The following is a 21,808-nucleotide window of genomic DNA, read 5'->3' on the forward strand; positions in this document are numbered from 1 at the left end:
ACTGATAAGCCTCAAATGTTCTATGCTATTTTTATCTTTTGCTCCTGACAAATTTATTGGTAAACAATATTCACAGGAAATGTTCCGAAGCATAAGCCACTATGAAGTTTTCAATTAAGGGGGGAACCAGCAGTCCCAATATACTTTAAAGAAGGTAGCTAGTTGTTTGCTTGAAATCAGAAGCAACATGTTTCCTAGAAACACATTTTCATTGCAGCTCATATGAAAAAAAAAAACATTTAAATTGTCTCTTGAAATTGTACATTTAATTTTGGCTCCTTCTTTTTCCAGGGAGCCATCTCAAATTTGTAGCATGCTTGTAAATGCTGATTTGCAGGACTATTATTCTAGCAGTTAATGACTAGAGAACATTGCCTGATATTATATAGCCATTAATGTGACAACAGGGGTAAAAGGATTAAGTGAAAAAGTGGATAGAATTCCTAATTACAAATATGCTGCTATATTTCTTGGCATTAAATAAGAGGAAGTGTAATTCTAGTTTATAAATTAGGACACAAAAGCCAGAACAATTAACTCATTGTTATTACTGGGCTTCCTAACTTTTAATGGTTCCCCAGCTTTCTTTCTGAAGATGCTACACCTCCATATGTGCACACACAAACTTTTTGTCTGTCACTAAACCAGTCTAGCAAATGGATCTGACTCAAGATGGCCATAATTTGCTGCTAAAACAAGCTCATGGTTGGAACTGGCCCAAGATATTATGTGGCTGGCTGGCAGGTTCAGGAACTCCACTTGATATCTTTTGTGTCAATAGAGAAGCTACCAGATAAGGGAGGCTGATAATTTCATTTTGCTCCAGGAGTTCAGGGTCACTTTCTTCCATTTTTTTTTCTGACAAAAGCGGGGGGGGGGGGGGAGTTTGGAGAGACAAATTAAAAAACTGCCCCAAAGACATCCAGTCAGTTTCCATGGCTGAACTTTCCAGATCCTTCTCTTAACCCCTTAACAACCACAATGTCACACTGGCTTTTGGCAATTGAATCACACGTGAACACAAACAGCAGGACAAAAACTCCAGAGAGCAAGATGCTTAGTTTAAGGAGTTTGTCAGAGGGGGTATTCAACCAGTTCTGACCAGATCTGGAGAACCTGTAGTGGAAATTTTGAGTAGTTCAGAAAACCAGCAAATAGGCTGACACAGCCTTCGCTGCCTCCCAGTGTTCCAGATGATCTTCTTAGGTTGCCCTGAACAGGAGAACGAAGCTGGAAAGCAGGTTAGTGGGGTTGGGAGGGAATGGGGATTTTGCAGTACATCCTTCCCCTTCCATGCCCACAAAGCCATGCCCACAAAGCCACACCCACAGAACCGGTAGTAAAAAAAAATGAATCCAACCACTGGAGCTTGTGCCTGGAGGCTCATCACCCACAGTCCAGTCCTATTCACAGTTCAGTCCTATGGCCACTCCTATTTCCTGTGATTAATTGTCCTATTGATCAGTCTTTCTGGAAAATCATTCACTACTGTTGCATCATGTATTTCAGGTCTCTCAGATCAAGAACTGAGTTCCTCTACTAGTCTCCTGGAAGAATCCTACAACTCTGCTAAAGATCAGGTTTTATTGTAAGTGAATCGACCAACCAAGTAAAAAAGGAGTTCAACTCTGACAGTGATAAGTTCTCATATATATAAAAACAGTTTCAAGCCAATCTACCATTGTCCCATCTAATTGGGGTAAAATAGGTGGCCCTCGGGCTGGATGTGTCATGTGCAGGCCCTCCCTGCCTCCGCAAAGGCAAAAAAAAGTCACGATATGTCACAATACATCATGTGATATGATCAAATTTGACACCCATGATCTAACTAATCCAATTTCAGCTTTTAAAATGTAAATCTGGAATTGGATTGCTTAGGTAGAAAGGAATATGGATTCTGTAGCACTTTTGCAATCCCCACATACTTTCCCACAGACTTAGACTTTGAGAAAAAAAGATTCTGTCATCTATCTATCTATCTATCTACACTATCTATCTATCTATCTATCTATCTATCTATCTATCTATCTATCTATCTATCTATCTATCTATCATCTATCTATCTATCTATCGTGTTTCCCTGAAAATATGACCTACCCAGAAAGTAAGTCCTAGCTTGATTTTTACACATGAACCCAATATAAGCCCTACCCCCAGAATAATCCCCAATTAAGACCCCACCCACTCCAGAGTACACAGGAAAAAAAATAAGCTAGAGTGCAGATGGGGTTGGAGCTGCCCTACTACTTACCATATTTTTCAAACTATAAGACGCACCATGATTTTGAAGAGGTAATTAAAAAAAAAAACATTTTTTCACTCTGCAGGCTTCCCAAACCCTCTGCACGCCTTGTTTTTTGCCAAAAAGGTAGGGGGCATGCAGAGCTTTGGAGGCTTGTACAGTGCTCATAGAGGCTGGGGGGAGACCAAAGTCTTTCACAAAAACGGGCCATTTTTGCAAAAACAAAGGGCACGCAGAGGCTTTGGGAGGCTTGTAGAGTGCTCCTTGGGGCTGGGGGGGGGCAAAATGGGCCATTTCCTGCTTTTTTTTGCCCTCCCCAGCCCTCAGGAGCACTTTGCAAGCCTCCCAAACCCTTTGTACATCCATTTTTGCAAAGGGAGCAGGGTTTTGGGAGGCCAAAAATGCTGTATTTAGTGTATAAGATGCACCCAGATTTTCACCCTCTTTTTTTGAGGGGAAAATGGTGTGTATTATACTCTGAAAAATACAGTACCTTTGGACAGTTGAAACCAGGCCTCACACACTCTGACATCTGCCTTTCCGGCCCATTTCTTCTGCAGCTGGCAAGGCTTTCCTGAAGGCCTCTGCAGCTGATAACAGAGCTCCAGATCGATCCGGAACTCTGTTATCAGCTGCAGATGCCTTCAGGAAAGCCTTGCCTGCTGAAGAAGAAGTAGCTTTTGAAGGCCTCTGAAGTTTAAAAGGAGGCCAGAGGTGACACACGGACATGAGGTGAGTCAGTGGATGACTTTCTCCGAAAATAAGACATGGTGCCATTCCTGGTGGCAAAAAAATATAAGACAAGGTCTTATTTTCAGGGAAACACTGTATCTATCTGCCTGTCTGTCTGTCTGTCTGACTGACTGACTGACTGACTGACTGACTAGCTACCTATCTACCTGTCTACCTATCATCTTTCATCTATTTTGTTTATTAATGTATATGCCATCCATCTTACTGTCAAACAACTCAGTGCTCTGGCAATGGGTTTCCACACTGTATTCCTGGAAAATTCCAGAAAGAACTCTGGAGCTATGGAGTAGAATCCTTTGAGATTGCAATGGTATATGAATGTGAATGAATGAATGAATGAATGAATGAATAAATGAATGAATGAACGAACAAATATAACACAAGAATGTCCTTCCAAGTCTAATTTTATCATGCAGCTTGCCCCACACCCTGACTTTATGTATGTCGCAGGCTGTCCTGACTCTTGCCCTCAAGTCCCTACCTTTTAATATGCTTCAACAATGCTTGTGTCATAGTACCGAGAGCATTCTGGTAAATTAAAATGACTCTCCAAGCTTCCTTGTACAGTAGTTACTGCAGCATTTGTACCCAAATTAGAAAACCCTGCCAGTGAACACTGTTGAAGTCTGAGAGATCTCAAGTTGAAGAGAATTTCTCCAAATGCAGCCTGTCCCAGGAGAATAATAAATCTTTTGTCTTGGCTGCCTGCCTGGGACTGCACACAGATTCTGAAGCACCTGCTGAGCCCCCAACATACAGCCAGCATCTGGCTTCATTAGACCACAAATGAGGCACACTTGTTTTCATGGCCAAGATAGGAAACATACAGCCAGAGGAGGCACAATTCTGGCTGAAGATTCCTGATAAAGCTGAGAACATGTTGGGTTTTGTTCGCCTGGGGAGTGAAGAAACAAAATGGAACCATGGTAACTGAGTGATAGGCACACAGATTTTGCTGCCTTTATCAGCACTCAGAGAAAATCTGAGTAGTATTGTAGAGCAGTAACAGTGCAGGAGGGTACAAGTAGCACCTGTGGATACATATCCCACATTTCTGACTTGGCCAGCTTGAAACATGCTTCCACAGATGGTCGTTTCCTGGTCCACACTGTGCCAAATAGTATCCGGCTCCTGTTTGAGCACTTTCTCTCTTCTACTCTTTCTTTGCTCCCATTATTGCTTCTGAGCATGTCTGTTACTCATCTTCAGTAGCCCAGAATATATTCATCATTGTATGGAGAACATAAAATAATAATAGAGTTGGAAGTTTCGAGATCTTCTAGTCCAACCCTCTACTCGAGCATGAGATATGATACTATTTCAGAAAAATAATTGTCCAATCTCTTTGAAAACCTCTAGTGATAGAGTACCCACAACTTCTGAAGGTTGATTGCTCTCACCATTAGGAAATTTCTCTGTAGTTCTAGGTCACTTTCTCCTTGGTTAGCCTCCATTCATTGTTTCTTGTCTTGCTTTCTGGTGCTTTGGAAAATAGTTTGACCCCCTTTTCTTTGTACGAACTCCTCAAATATTGGAACATTGCTATCATGTCACTCCTAGTCTTTCTTTTCATTAGACTAGACACACCCAGTTCCTGCAACCATTTTTCATAGCTTTTAGCCACCAGTCCCCTAAACATTCTTTTTTTTTTGCTTTTTTTTTTTTTAAATACATTTTATTTATTTCATTTTCATTTTCATTTTATACAATCACTTATATACTGTGCATAAAAAAAAGAGAGGAAAAAAAACCCAACATCATTCCCCCATACACCCTCTCTTCTCCCCCTCCAACTTTCATTTCACCCTCCAGCATTCCCCTCTTCTACTTCCCTTCCCCCTCAGACATCTCCCCCTCCCTCCATCTCACCCTCCTTACATTCCCTCTCACTCCCTCTTTACTTCTCCCTCCTCTTTCCCTCTTCTCCTCGCTTTGGTGTATCCATACAATTCAGTTTGTTAAAAGAGAAAAAGAAAAAAAGAAAAAAGAAAACAAGCCGCAGTATACAAGTGAATTCTTATTGTTCTAAGAATTGAAACTGTAATTCCCCCCTCCCCCCCTCCCCCCTATAATCCCCCCTCCCTAACCCCCTTACGGCTTCGCAGGTCCCATACCCAGCATAATTCTTTAACAAGCATTTGAGTATAATAAGGCCAGCTAACTTTAAAATTAAAAACATAAATAAAAGTAAAGCCAAAAAAAAAAAGAGAATAGTAAAAACTAAAAATAAAAAACACACACACACACACACACAAAAGAAAGGAGAAACAAGAAGGGTCAATAAACCCACTACGTTAACACAGCTTCCCATTATCTGTAAATCTTAAACAATGTAGCTCATTCCAAATTTCGGTTATTTTACTACTTGCAGGTTTTCAAACTGTATTAGAGCCAGGTAAGTTGATCAATTAGGATTCCCCAACTAAAAGTCTCATTGCTTTGTCTATCTATTCAGACCTTTAATTTATCTCTTTTTTATCCGAATATCCAAACCTTTCTATAAAACCATTAAACTCAAGTACTTCTTTCATTTTTCATTTCCAACACCTCCCTTTCTATCCTTACCCACCTCCACATGTAAATTTTTACCTTCCACCCTGCCTTTATCCATATCGACATATATATTTTATCCGCATCCATTGCTCCTCCCATATTTACTCCACTTTCCTGAAGACTCTCCGACCAATCTTTCTGACCTTATATTGAAATAGCAACTCAAACAAACATCAGCTTGCATTCTAGCCCCAGGTAGTCTAATTAAGCTTTCGCTACCCTTCCCTCTCCCACGCGCCTCCCAACTCCGTTCGTCCCAGACCACAACTCAAAAAGATCGCAATCTCCGCTCTCCTCGCCTAGGAAAATAATTCATGCGCAATTTGAGTTAGAGTTCAGACAAATCTTATATACAATATGTGTCCACAATCAGCAACGCTTCTTTCAGTCTCCATGTCTCATCATCGATATACAACTTTTCCATTTTATCCCAGACGGAAATCATAAAGCTTTAAGAACATCGCTAAGTCTTTATTCTTTAGTCTTCTGCCTTCCGGAAGAGGAAAGCAACACCCTCCGCCTTGTAGCCACGTGTCTCGCTGTTTGTCTTCTCCTTCTCCTTGTCTCTCTCCAGGTCCGGATGAATCAGGAAGTCCCGCCTTCAGGGTCTCGTAGTAAAATTCTCGGGCTTCACAGACAGAATTAATGCGGTGTTTTTGGTTGCCAAATGTAACTGTAATACCAGCTGGGACTTCCCATTTGTATGGAATCTGAGAATTTCTGAGTTCTTCGGTTAAGAAAGCGTACTCTCTCCTTGTTCTTAATATTTGAGATGGTATCTCTTTAAAAACAATCAAGTCCTGTCCATCAATTCTCAACCTCTTGCTGTAAGCCTCTGTATTATCTCATTTCTGGATTCCCTGTGGTAAAGTATATAATTATGTCCCTCGGAAGCTGTCGCTGTTTTGCTACCCACGAATTCTGGCGGTAAATTCTTTGAATCTGCCAATCAAAGTTAAATCCCGGACTTCCCACCAAGCGGCTGAAAGCCTCAAAGAAGATCTGTTTCAAATTCTCCTGTTGGTTTTCACACAGTCCTCTAACTCTTATTGCAAAGGCAGTCTTATTATAATTTATCATGACAAGTTGTTTTTGAGCATTTTCAATTCCTGTTGTAACGTTTGAATTTGGATATCAAATTAAGGTTAGTTTCTTCCAAAAGTTCCAATTTGTCCTCCGTTTCAGCAATATAATCTGTCATGACTGTCATTACTCCGATCATATCCTTCTTGCCTGAGCAATTTTAGCATCAAATTGATCATATAAATCGATAATCAGTTGATTAATTTCCTGTCTGAAATCATTAAGCGTTTTGAGAAGAAATTCTTGTGTTAACAAATCTCCCGTGGAGGGTGTAGGAGGCAAGGGTAGCGGCTTCATAGCAGTTTTTGGAGATATGTTATTAAGGAAGCGCTTCTGTTTAGATTGGGAGCCATTCCAGAGTAAAAATAAAAGACAAGCAATCAAGCGAGCCAAAAATCAAAGTCTCTGCTCCCCTCAGTTAATCTTTTAGCAATTAGTACGGAGAAGCCTTCAGGAGGGTAGGGCTGACTAAGTACGTCACATCAAACACAAAAGCTACGAGATCGCCATCTTGTGACGCAGCTAAAAAAGAAAGGGAGCCTTTTGCGAAATTGAAGCTGGTATTTTAGATAGTAATAGAAGAAATTCCTCAGGAATGGTCCCCGCCCGGATTGACTTTTAAATAGCTTAGCTTTGTCCTGGGGGGGGGGGGCAATCTGCCTAGGGCTGCAAAAAAGGCAGCGCGGAAAACTGGCCGGAGTAAAGGCTCAGCTAATGTTGAACCTCTTCTCCATTCACAGCAAAAAAAAGCTATGAATTACAAAGAGATCCTAACGACTGACCTTCTCCCTGCCCCTTTCTGCCAGAAAGGGGAGATATCTATAGATCTTATAAGATATACGAACCAGAATCCTGACAGGAGCTTCGTTGAGCTCCCGACGGCGGCAGACTCCTCCCCCCGAAGCCTCCCCTAAACATTCTTGTTGCTCTTCTTTGCATGATCATCATCACTGGTTCCTTTCACGCGAAGCTCATAGGGCAGCAAGTGTCACTTGGCACGATCATGTCACTAAGGATGAAATGTTGTGGTGTAGTGGATCTAGGAATTTGCAGGCTATTGAGACAGAATGTCAAATGCATTCAGCCAGCCATATTCTTCACTTGCTGGAACATCAAGACCCCCAAAACACTATATGATTGGAGTGGCCAAAGGTAAAGCAAAGTTGGGAAGACCATGCAAAATTTGGCGTCAGATGTTAAAAGATGACTTATGGACAGTGGACATCAAATAGAAAGATGCCAAAAATGTTGCTGTGGATGGAATTCATTGGAAGAAGCTTGCTACCCTATGCCAGAATATATTATCTATTCATCATGAATTAATTTCAGATGTGGCTTGGGACCAAATGTCAAGCAACTATTAGTTTGGATTTGAAAGCTAAATCTTGAATTGCCTTGTTTCTGATTTACCCAAGGTATGGAACATAAATTCATGAAAAAGACTGGGTTCAACTAACCAAGATTAAAAATGGTCAGCCGGAGCATGTTGGGGGAAAGGCATCTGCATGATCTTCACCTAGTCTGATTAAGAGTGTTGTGTAAACTCATCTCCCAGGGTTGTCTTCAGGATAGCAGGCTTTCAACAAAATGACAGAACAGTTTTGTACCATTATAATGCAAACTCCATTCATTTCATACAGGCACGCAGTGTCAATATAGCCATTCATTTAGTGACTACCACAGTTTGCCACCAATTTTTAAACACAATGGTAGTAAAAATTCATTTTCCAACCAATTCATTTATACATTGAAAACCTAATTTCATATGCCTGTCAATATATTTACGAAGCCCTATAATAGCATTTATGCCTCATTTTATCAGCAGAACTGAAATAGCTACAGCCTTTGCCTAATATGTAGAAGGTTGCACATTTGAAACCCAGCATAATTCTTAAAAGAATTACTACATTCCTACCTGATGTAGGAATGTACTGGAAAAATTTAAAACAATGCATTAATGGACTTGTTTGTATGTTTCAATTAGCATAAGAAAACATTTGGCCATTGCTTTCCTGAAGTAGAAAGCCAGGAAGGCACAGGGGAATTATCCAATGGGAAAGCATAGTAGTGTATAGTCCACATTGTACAAAATACAGCAATAGCACTTAGACTTATATACTACTTCATAGTTATATACTATGACTTATATACTTCATAGTTCTTTACAGTACTCTCTAAGTGGTTTACCAAGTCATCATATTGCCCCAATAATCTGGTTCCTCCTTTTACCGATCTCCGAAGGATGGAAGGCTGAGTCAACCTTAAGCCCATCAGCAGTGGGGGATTCAAAAAATTACTACTGGTTCTGTGGGTGTGGCTTGGTGGGTGTGTCATGGCTTAGTGGGTGTGGCTTGGTGGGCATGGCAGGGGAAGGATACTGTAAAATCTCCATTCCCTCCCCACTCCAGGGGAAGGTTACTGGAAAATCCCCATTTCCTCCCGGTCAGCAAGGACTCAGGAGACAGAGAATAGGGCAGGGCCAGTCAGCAGCGGTATTTACTGGTACTCCAAACTACTCAAAATTTCCATTACCAGTTCTCCAGAACTGGTCAGAACCTGCTGAATACTTCTGCCCGTCAGGTTCAAACTCCTGGCAGTGGGCAGAGTAAGCCTGCAATACTGCATTCTAACCACTGCACCACCCCAGCTCCTTAGTCCTGAAAACTTTTGAGAAGTGTTACACGCAGAGGAATGATGAATAGCAAATAGAAAGTTGATGATGAGCAGTAAATTGTGAATTCAGCACAGTGGATTCCTGATAGGGCTGGCAGCTTTTTCTGGCCCAAATACCCTCCATTTATCCTCTGTTTATCCATCATATGGGAAAGCACAGATCCTTTGCTGGCTTGACTCTCTTGTACCCAGCTTGCATGTTCCAAAACAATAAAATGTGTGGACAAAAGCTACTGGATCCAAGATCTTTTCTACAAGAAAGTTAAGATCACCTCTCAATGAAGTCAGGCTGCACTTTTAAAATTCCCGACATCCACAGAGCCATAGAAGCACTCACGCTTTCAAAAAAAAATGACCACGCTCTCAAGTGTGGCTTTTTTTCTAGCAGTGTTGATCATTTGAAAGACTACATTAGGAAGGAACAGAACAAAACAACTCTGGCTCTTTCTGAAAATCCCATGTGCAAGGCCAGGCAAAGAAATTGAGTCGCTTTGAAGTCTTTTCTCCACTGAACTTCCTGAGCTCTGTTTATCCATCATGTGGAAAAGCAACGGATCCTTTGATTAGCCTTTGCAAGCATGACTCTCTTGAACCCAATAGAAGGGAAGATTCATTGTTCAGGACTATAATAAGAGTCCCTATTAATGCAAGTGACCTTTGCTGTTTCTAATGATAGAGGAGGAAAATGGCTTTGCTCTAAAAATGTCTATAGTGCATTGAATGGCCCTGATCTACTCCCATGTCAAGTGGGCAAAGGGCAGGGGGAAAGAGAGATGGGGCGGGGGGGGGGGAAATCCCTTAGCACATTTCACATTTATGTTTGCAATGGGCTGCCTTTATTTTTGTTTCCGGTTTGTTAGATTTGTTTCTTTTTAAGATAGAAGTTAAATATCAAATCATATATAAAGAGCATCACAGTTATTCATTTTCCATATCTTCATATAAGATATAAACCATCTGTAAAACGCCAGAAAAAAAGGGAACTTATTCAAGATTTAAATACAATCCATACTGAATAAAAAGCTAAGGCAGCAAACATGAGCAGTGCTAAACAATAACAACTTCACAACCTGTTTAAAGAACTTCAAAATTAGTCTAGGTTTGTATATCCACACTATCCCAGGAATAAATAGGCATACTTTTTAAAAATACATTCCTATCTGTTCCAAGGGTCTCTGAAGTCTGAATAAACATATATCATACACATATATCTCATACATACACAAACACAACACAACACACACAGAAACACGATTACATCTACATCTAGGGAAGTTAGATCTATGCAAGATTGATTTTAGAATTCTCAATACCATATAACCATAATTACTTTCCCTAGGGAATAAAAGAAGAAAGAGTAAACAAACAACATCAATAAGGTTTTGGACAAGTAAAGGGGAAAATCTCCTGTTCGAAATGAAATTATTTCCTACACTACCACCTCCTTTCATATACATATATAAATATGTGTATTATATAAAGACACAGGAAAGCCAGGCCATGATTCCAGGTCTCTTCCTATAAGGGTTGTTATCTAGCAGGACCTTGGAATCAATCATTTTCTCTAATGGCCCCTACCTGGTTATAATGGTATTTGGAAATGACCTTGAGAATAGTCAGCATGGTCAAAAAAGACATAGCCTCAGGTTGCATAGTGGATGGAACAAAAGGTTCAGGGGGGACTCTCCCTAAGTTACCAGCCTGTAAAGGTGACGGTGGGAGAGTTGTATTTTAGACTTGCAAAATTGAAATGGAGAGCCCAGGGAAGGGGTGGGGGTGTGGCCGCTGTTATCCGAGAGTCGTTAGTTCCTCGTAGGGTCCCTGCTCCGGAGATTGGCGGGTGGTGAGTCTTTGCTGTTAAAGTTGGACCTCAAGGGTCAAGTGGGTCTGCTGCTAACGTACCTGCCTCCCAACAGCGTTGCAGCAGCCCTCCCCTCGCTCCTCGAGTCGGTAGCCGAGCTGGCAATTGAGTTCCCTAGGTTGATGGTCCTGGGGGACTTTAATTTGCCGTCGCTCGGCGAAAACTCTGATGGGGCGCAGGAGTTCATGGCTTCCATGACAGCCATGGGCTTGACCCAAGTAATTCGGGGCCCAACCCATTCAGCGGGACACATGCTTGACCTCGTATTTCTCTCGGAGCAGTGGATTTGTGATCTTGGTCTGAGGGGGAGTGACATCATACCCCTGTCGGGTCAGACCATTACCTACTGAGGCTCGACTTCCGGAGGCCAAACCCCCACTGTAGGGAGGAGGAACCGACCAGGTGGTTCCGCCCCAGGCGTTCTTATGGAGCCGTCAAGGTTCCAGACAGAGCTTGGGTTATTCCTGACACTTTCGCCCACAGTCCGGTGGAGACTCTGGCTGCTGCGTGGCACTCGGCAGCGTCGGAGGCCCTCGACCGGATTGCGCCACTGCGGCTCCTCCGAGGCGGCGGATCCCGGAGACCCCCTTGGTTTACCGAGGAACTCCGGGAGATGAAGCGCCGGAGGAGATGCCTAGAGCACCGTTGGAGGTCCGATAAGTCCGAACCGAACCGGGCAATGGTAACCGCCTGCACCAGGGAATACACCAGGGCACTTAGGGGCAGCAAAAAGATCGCATATAGCCACCCTGGTAACATCCGCTGAGTCCCGTCCAGCCGCCCTGTTTAGGATAACCCGCTCCCTACTGAACAAAAGGGAGGCGGGGAACCCTTGCAGGGCAGAGCTGAAGAATATGCCCAATTCTTAGTGGACAAAAATTGCCCGGTTCGGTTCGGACTTGGACTCCACCCCTGCAGTTCCAGCCGAGGCGCAAGGGGACCAAGTAGAACAGCTCTGGGTTGAGTTTCAGGACGTTACCCCCGGGGATGTGGACAAGGCCATGAGAGCTGTAAGTACCTCCACCTGCGTCCTGGATCCGTGTCCCTCATGGCTGGTTACTAACTGCAGTGAGGTGACACGAGGCTGGATCCAGGCGGTTGTAACCGCCTCCCTTCGGGAGGGGAACTTCCCCGCCACACTGAAAGCGGCGGTGGTGAGACCCCTCCTGAAGAAACCATCCTTGGATCCAGCTGTTCTTAATAGCTATCGTCCAGTCTCCAACCTTCCATTTCTGGGGAAGGTGTTGAGAAGGTGGTGGCCTTCCAGCTCCAACGGTCCTTGGAGGAAGCAAACTACCTAGACCCCTTCCAGTCAGGCTTCAGGCCCGGTTACAGCACAGAAACCGCTTTGGTGCTCATTGATGGATGATCTCTGGAGAGCCAGAGATGAAGGACGTTCCTCCATCCTGGTCCTCCTTGACCTCTCAGCGGCTTTCGATACCATCGACCATGGTATCCTTCTGCGACGACTGCGGGAGGTGGGAGTGGGAGGCACCGTGCTACGGTGGTTCTCCTCCTACCTCTCGGACAGGTCACAGTCGGTGTTAGTGGGGGGGCAGAGATCGTCCCCTAGGCCCTAAATTATGGGGTGCCTCAGGGCTCGGTCTTATCCCCCCTACTATTCAACATCTACATGAAACCGCTGGGAGAGATCATCCGCAGGCACGGGATTAGATACCATCAATATGCGGACGATACTCAATTGTATCTGTCCGCCCCGTGCCAACTCAATGAAGCGGTGGACGTGATGTGCCGGGGCCTTGAGGCCGTCATGGACTGGATGAGGGTTAACAAGCTTGTGCTCAACCCAGAAAAGACCGAGTGGCTGTTGTGTTTCCCTCCCAAAGATTTGGCTACTGTTCCACCACTCAGGCTGGGGGGGTCAAATTTTATACCCCTCAGAGAGGGTTCGCAACTTGGGAGTCCTCCTGGATCCACAGCTGTCATTTGACCACCACTTAACGGCTGTGACCAGGGGGGGCGTTCGCCCAGGTTCGCCTGGTGCGCCAGTTGCGACCCTACCTGAATCGGGAGGCTCACACAACAGTCACTCGGGCCCTTGTGACCTCTAGGGCTGGAATACTGCAATGTGCTCTACATGGGGCTGCCCTTGAAGAGCATCCGGCGACTTCAGCTAGTGCAGAATGCAGCCGCGCGAGTGATTGCGGGTGCACCCCGATTCACCCGCATTACACCTATCCTCCGCGAGCTGCGCTGGCTACTGTTGATCTCCGGATGCGCTTCAAGGTGCTATTAATCACCCATAAAGCCCTACATGGCAGTGGATCTGGATACTTGAGAGACCGCCTTCTGCCAATTACATCCCTGCGAACCGATAAGATCCCATAGATTAGGCCTCCTCCGCATTCCAATCGGCCAGCCAGTGTCGGCTGGCAACTACAAGGAGGAGGGCCTTCTCAGCAGTAGCCCCGACCCTTTGGAACGAGCTCCCCGTGGAGATTCGCACCCTCTCCACCGTACCAGGCCTTCCGCATAGCCTTGAAGAACTGGCTCGCCCGTCAGGCTGGGATAGGATAGTTGCCCCTCCCGAATGATGAATGTATGTTGTTTGCTATTTTATTACATGTTGTCCTACTGTCTGTATTCCCCCCCTTCCCAGTTTTTGTGTGAGCCGCCCTGAGTCCCCTCAGGGAAAAGGGCGGCCTACAATTCTAATAAAATTCTAAATAAAATTCTAATTCTAAATCACCCTTACCAGGTAGACCAGGTGTGTCATTGAGGGCCACATCAGGGTTATACAGGGGCTGGGGTGGGAATTGGGCATGGCAGCTCAGTGTCACTTCTGTCAGGGGCACCTGTGCTGGCCTGAGCACTCTGTCGGCCAAAACAGGCTCCCAAGCTCTGTTTTTCAGCTGCAACAGCTTCCTGCAAATCTCTGCCAGTAAAATGGAGCTTGGAAGGCCTACCAACGGCCCTTGTGAACTTCATTTTCAGTTGCAACAGCCTCCTGCAGTCTTCTCCCAGGGAAAACAGAACTCAGTGGGCCAGATCCAGCCTATGGGCCTTGAGTTTGACAAATGCAACCAGATAACCTTATTTTATTAAAAGAATATTGAAAGCCTGAAAATATAATTATCCCGCCATCACTTTTATGGTCCTATAACTTAGGGAGGATCCATCCTAAGTCTCTGGATCCACACATTATGCAGCTGCAGGCTATGCTTTCTTTTATCTGACCATTCCCTGAGCAGCATCTCTTTACCTGATCTCCCAAGGTCATTCCCATATTCCCCACTGAGACCTGACAAGCTCCCACTCTCCATGCCTTCTGGAAGGCCTTCAAGGTTGGTGCTTCCAACCTTGGAAGATATGGGGAGGCTAGAGCCTAGTGATTGTATTTGTAATTGTTAATGGGTTAAGGAGCAAGGATTAGTTGGTGGATGTTTGGGATGTCGCTTTTATGGTATCTTTCCTTTTATTATTGTTTGCGAGGTACCTCGAGTTGTGACTCACCCGACTCTAGGCATCATACAAGCCTTTTAAGTAAAGAAACAAAGGTGTTTGTGAAGGATCACTTTTCACTTTAAAGAATATCGGTAACAAGAGGTGAGACCGAAATCGTGGCTTACATGTGATTCTAAAGACCACCTTAATTTACATTTTCTTTAGTGTAAATCTGGTTTAATAAGCTTTAATTTTTCTTTCCTCCCAGTTTTGGAAAATTTTGTTTTCCACCTCATCTCCTTCCCCACCCTCTTCTTAGTTTGAACGGACAAAATTAAGTATTACAACTCCAGGCACAATTCATTCATGAAAATTAGATAGCAATTTAAAACTTAGAGCCATCTAATTATGCATCTCCTAAAATAGGGGAAATCTCTGGTCCTTTGAAACCTAATGAACTATCATCTCTGTAACCCAGAGATGCCAGTTGTTGTTGTTTTCTGAAAAGTTATCCCTCTGAAAACCATATAGGCATACTGAATAAAACTAAAATAGCACAGACCTGAAAAGTAGAGAAATACATGTGTGTATATAGGTATATATAGTGTACCCCATCAACTGTATTATATTTGTCCACTGAAATTGCAGGCCATTACGGTGTTAAATAAACATACCAGTAATTACCAAGATGAATTTAAGAATCTGTGTGCATTTTAAATAATAAATGAGGCTGGTTATTGAGAATTCAAACACATTTACAGGGGGGGGGGGGGTGGTATTAAATTCCTAATGTGAAATGTAAACTTCCAAACATCTTCTGGAAAACAATGAAATACTTCATTTAGTGATCGGCAGACCAATGATGAGCAACAGGAAGTTAGCATTTTTTTTCTGAGTTAAGGGCTTTTTCTATATAATGCTCTAAAATGACAAAGCGAGATCTGTTAATCTCATAAACCTGATGCATGCAAGATAATCCCCTGAGAAGGTTAGCCCTGTGGCAGGCATATTATTAGAAAAAGCTGATTTGTTTCAGCCTCTGAGGTTTAATGGAGAAAATGTATCCGTATACCTAGGCTTAATTAGGTTAAGTATTATGTTTATTATAAATATAGCTATATGGCGCTGCCATGCTCCAGGTGAATTTCCTTTCCTATCAATCTTTACTTCCCTTAAGAAGCAAATTGGATTTAGATTCTATTATCAAACATTTGCAATTGCCTTTTATAACAAGTTACTTTTATTTTATGGTAATTTTTCCCACATAAAAAGAAGGAATGGAGTATGTACAACATATTAATCACATTTCTTTGCTTGGTTTAAATTGGCTATCTTCAACCATTCAATTCTGCAATGATTTCAGCAATGCTAAGTTTTCATAACCAAGTTTACACTGAAAAATATGATATTTGAGTCAAAGCAAACACTCCTTAACCTTTGCTTAACAAAGATACTCTACCTTTGTTTGGGAAGGATTGTATTCTCATGCTTATGAAAGCTGCATGCATTCAGTTATTCCAAAGGGAAATAAATTCATTCATTCTCTTTCCTGTTGTTTCTGAAAAAGTCACCCCAAAAGATTTGCCCTGCAATGAGACCAGCTTTGTCACAGCTGTTTTGGTGGCTCAGGGCTAAGACGCTGAGCTTGTTGATCAGAAGGTCAGCAGTTCAGCAGTTCAAATCCCTAGCATTGCATAAGGGAGTGAGCTTCCGTACTTGTCCCAGCTTCTGCCAACCTAGCAGTTCAAAAGCATGTAAAAATGCAAGTAGAAAAATAGGACCATCTTTGGGTGGGAAGGTAACAGTGTTCCGTGCACCTTCGGCGTTTAGTCATGCTGGCCACATGACCACGAGAGACGTCTTTGGGGCACCGCTGGCTCTTCGGCTTTGAATCAAAGATGAGCACTGCCCCGTAGAGCTGGAAATGACTAGCACGCATATGCGGGAAAACCTTTACCTTATTTTAATTTTTTTATATGATTTTAATGCTTTTTCTCCGTGATATCCATTCTGTTTTTTTTAACCTGGTAGCTATTTTTCAGTCATTTCATCTTAAGAATTATGTGTAAACAGCGATAAGTCAAAACAACTATTTTTACAGAGAAAATCATCATGTCTCCATACATCCTCAGTACACTTTTGCTTGTGTTAATTGTTCATGAAAGTTGAAGTAAGCTGGCTTCACTTCCTGCCCAAACTGAGATGTTTTGACAACATTTTGAAAAAGATTCAGTCCAGATTGCAGGCTAGGACATCCTCCCATTGGAGAATTCATCTGATGCTGTGACATCTTGGATGGCGTGTTGAAATGACCTTGGGAGACAGAGGGAAAAGCTGCAGCCGGGGAAATTAACAGATAAGAGGCAGCTTATCCCACAGCAGGAATGTAGTGTGACAAATGTTTCAGCAGGGACCCTCCCTAGTTTCTTGGGCTGTAGAGATGACGGGAGAAATGTCTGTTGATTTAACCTTACAACAGTTCATCTGCTTCCTATCTGGACTACTTTTCAGGGTTGAAACCTCCCAATTGACCAACCTTGCTGGTGCAGAAGGTAGCCTAAGCGCTGTAGGACGTGATTGTGGTGGGCACATCATGCATCGTGCATCACCTCACACACCTGAAGAACGTGTTGATTGTCTCTGGGGCCCGGAAGGCTCCTCTGCTTGTCTTGTCGGTGATCTGATGATTGGTACCTTGCGCACGTCCATGCTCTGGTAGGGAGTATGCTGCCCCTCAGCTGAATCCCCCTGAGATAGAGATGGGGAAACACTCGAGAGGGGCACAGTAGCCAATCATGGCTGGTTGCATCGATCTTCAGGACACCCAGCTCCCAACCATCAACTGATGTTGAGAACATGTTCCTCTATTCCTCCCGGGCCTCAGCCTTGGTTATTACTACTGCAGCATTGACTCTGCAAGACTAGTTCATCTGGTGCTGCAGAAGGCCGAAGGCATACTGGTGTTGCACCACTGGAACAGCGTGATGGGGTGGGAAGCATCTTTGTGGCAACCATGACCTGGATGACTGAGAATCTCCATAGAAATTCTGCATATGTGTACAGAAATACATACATAAAAACATATGCATACCCATGTATGTATAAAGCATATGTGTTTACACATAGGCACAAACAGCCATTTTCCATAATATACAACACCCTGTTTTAAAATAAAAATTCCTTTCCTACATTTTCAAAGGATTTATTCAAGGCTTTTCCCTACCTCTGTTACCATGCTACTGTACTGGCATAGTGGTTCAAATATTGCTTCCAATGCAGAAGGTCTCCAGTTTGAAACCAAGCAGATTTTTTGGTTACTGTTTCCTTTCCCTGACCTCCCTAGTCTTTTCTGTGCTTCCCCTCCCCTTCTCCTCCTCCTCCTCCTCCTCCTCCTCCTCCTCCTCCTCCTCCTCCTCCTCCTCCTTCTTCTTCTTTTTCTGAGGTGCACCATTCATTATTTGTGCAGTTGCTTGAAGGAAAGGACAGGGAAAGTAAAATTGTGATTTAAACATCACCAAGTAGATTCCTGCTGAATTTCAAATCAATCAATTTCTACCTGTGAAAAGCATTCTAGCTGCTGTTGCTTTAAGATAACATTGTTATCAAGGCATCAAGAGGCCATCTTGAAAACAGGTTTTTCAAATGAGCAGAACGGCCATTCCTTACCCTGCAGTCACCTCTCAGCTTTTCAGGCTAGACTGTAAGGAAGCAAATTCACCAAAATGGACGGGAAGCACCAGGAAACAGAAGGGCAAAGCACTACAGGTGGTCCTTTACCTACAATGGACCTATACTTAGTGTCCATTCTAAGTTATGATAGGCTCCCCAAAAACTATTTGCTACCAGGATTCAAAATTCTGATAGTCAACACCCCACAGTCACTTGACTGCATTTTGGGTGCATGGCAAATGGTCTGCATATCTGGCAGTTTGTAGCATCTTGCAGTCACCACATTTATAGTGTTTTCTGCCTGAAACCACCATTTACTTCTGGTTTCCAGAAAAAATGCATATTGCAGATAATGAGTTCACTTAATGACTGCTGAGTTTGCTTTAAGAACAACTTGCTTATCACATTCACTTAAAAACTGTTGCAAAATTGGGTTTGGTCGCATAACGGCCTGCTTAATGACTGATAGGACTTACAACCCTAATTCCAGTCTCATTTATGGTCATAAGTTGAGGATTATTTGTACTTTAAAATCACACCAAGAAAAAGTGGTTGGAGGTCCTATTTGTGCTGGGAAGGAACTGAATTAAGATGCCATTCTTACTACTCTCAAATATATATATATATTCTGGACCTGTTTCCATAATAGGGCGACCAGGCCATCAATGAACCTAATCAAGAGAAATTTGACACATTATGTATTGCCCCAAACTCTGAATAAAGCCATAGCAATAAAGATGTGATAGAACAGGGGTCCCCCAACACCCAGACCACCTCCCATTCAAAACCAGGCTATGCAAGCAGTGGGTTAACATGCACGTGTAACTCCACTTGTGTCAGTGGTGAGTGTGCAAAGCTCCATTTCTGTGAGTGGGAGGTACATGTGCATTCTGCTCACACAAATGGAGCTACTCGTGCAAGCGTGCATGTCTGCTTCTCACATAAAACTTTCCCCCTCACCCCACTGCAGACTAGTCCATCAAGCCAGAAAAGCGGAGGACCGCTGGGCTAGAATAACATTTCCTACTTCCTTTCTGGCTGAGTCTTTCCCAACTTTGTTTGGTTTCTAGGCCTATCTAGATCTAAGAAGCTATTGACATAAGAAAGGCATTGATAGCTTCCCAGATCAAATCTATACCACCATTTCCCCCCATGTGGTTTCTTCTGGAGGAAAGATGGAGTCTTTCCCCAAATTGTTTAGTTCACATTGAATAATCCTGTTCCCGATCTGTTTCCAGGAGCAACTGTACTTCTATGCATGCTGGCAAAGTGATATGGGAAAACAAGACAATCATTCTTTCAGCTTTCTGTTTGCATGTAAACCTTTAAGTCAGTCTTTGACTCTTGGTGACTTTCTGGACAAGTTCCTGCAATTTTCTTGGCCACAACTTCCAAAGTGATTTGACCTTGCTTCTTCCTTTTTCCTAGGCCTGGGAGAAAGGGACTGGTCCAGTGGTGAAATTCAAAAATCTTTACTACCGTTTCTGTGGGCATGGCTTGGTAGGTGTAGCAGGGGAAAGATACTGCAAAATCTCCATTCCCACACCACTCTGGGGCCAGCCAGAGATGGCATTTGCCAGTTCTCTGAACTACTCAAAATTTCTGTTACCAGTTCTCCAGAACCTGTCAGGACCTGCTGAATTTCACCCCTGGACTGGCCCAAAGTCAACCAGCTGGCTTTGTGTCTAATGCAGGACTAAAACTCATGAACTCTCACCTGATGTCTTAATCACTCCACAAAACTGTCCCTAGATTATTTTAGATAATGGGGACACTAATTATGAAAAATATGAAGATGACACTGATGTTAAAAATATTGTCTATATATATAGACAAAAGTCCAGCAACTAAACAAGCCCTATTGTCTATCTATATCAGCAAGTAATTTTTAACAGCCAATCTCACTGGGCTAAAAATAGATTATTCCGACAATGGTTATAAACAATTATTGTTATAAAAGAGCTGCAAATTTGTCTTAGGTCATATGCTGACCAAAAAGATCTCTCAATAGAAAATAATGTGAAAAAGTTTTTCTTTTAGTTACTTAAAGTCAGTTTTTAAGCAGTCAGGATAGCCAAAGACACATCTTTCTTCTTTCTTTCTTTTTCTTTCTTTCTTTCTTTCTTTCTTTCTTTCTCTTTCTTCTTTCTTTCTTTCTTTCTTTCTTTTTCATTTTTCTTTCATTTTGATTGTAGTTCTCATGGGGGCTTGTTCAGTCTATTTCTCTTTGTTAGCAAAAACGTCTGTCATTTTTATGGATTATCTCTCTAACCTAAATGTTGACTTGATTGTTGCTAATTGCCTGTCACCAATGCTTCAAAGACAGAAGGTTGTGAAATTACTTTAGTAAATTAATAATAATAAAAAAGAGTTTGGTAAACGTGTCCTTCTCTGTCTCTAATTGCAAGGCTTGTATTGCAGGCTAGAAATTTTATACAGAATATGATTGCTGCTCACACAAATGCCTGTGATGAGCTGAACTAATGTTAATTGGCCTTCTTCGGTTTCTTTTTGCCAAAATCCTTAGGAATATGTGTCATAACTGTGTGGTAAGTCATCCCTGGCTGTTTTGCACCTTGTACATTACTATTACATAATATAATTTAACTCACTTGGATTTCACTTGATGTATGAATTCAAGCCTTGCAGTTTGTAAATCATGTTTATGGTTCAGCATGATATGAAAGTAATACAGCTTTTTCAACAGAGCGCAGGTATAACTAATCATGGCATAGCGCAATATGTAAACACAACTACTGTGAGTTTCTCTATCTCATTACAATAGCAGCTAATGGTTTTGATTGGGAGGGCAACTACCAGTAGGAAAATGCTGGATGTTGGTATGATAAATGCTTCCCAACCTGAAAAACACAGAAGTATCATTTTCGATAATATCAACATACTCAGATAAAATTTGAGTTGCACTCCTGGGTGTTTCTTTAATGGGAATACTACTGGAAGTTAAGATTTACTAGGAAAGACAAATATTGATACCTCTGTCAAGTATTAACATATGAACTGCCATTATTCCTTCCTTAGTATTTCAGAAAGCAGGCCTAAGCTCTAATATCCAACAACAGTACTGTAAGCCACCCTGAATCAATTTAGAGTTGGTCAGCATCTAAATCAAATAAATGTGTTTTTTTTTAAATGCATATGTGATAAGCACAAAGGCCAAGAAAGGAGCTGTGTGCTCTATGTACAGGTAGTCCTCCAGTTATGACCATCATAGAACCAACCCATCATCACCAACTTGTGACAGGCATAAAGCAGGTTGGTCACATGACCAACATAATTTAACAATCTTTTTGTGGCAGTCATTAAACAAATGTGGTGATCATGTGACTGCAGGATACTGCAAACAGTCATAAATGTGTCCTGGGTGCCAAGCTTCAGTTACATGATCATGGGGTGGAACTTTGAATCTGGTTCATAAGTATCTCCCAGGTAGGTCCATCAGAACATTGAACTGTCATTAAGCAACCAGTCATAACTCAAGGACTACCTTTATATAACCAGATTCTCAAAATGATGCTCCCCACTTTTATTCTCATTATGCCTCAGATGAA

The sequence above is a fragment of the Thamnophis elegans genome, chromosome 2 (genome assembly GCF_009769535.1).
Source record: "Thamnophis elegans isolate rThaEle1 chromosome 2, rThaEle1.pri, whole genome shotgun sequence".
NCBI classification, from domain to species: domain Eukaryota; kingdom Metazoa; phylum Chordata; class Lepidosauria; order Squamata; family Colubridae; genus Thamnophis; species Thamnophis elegans.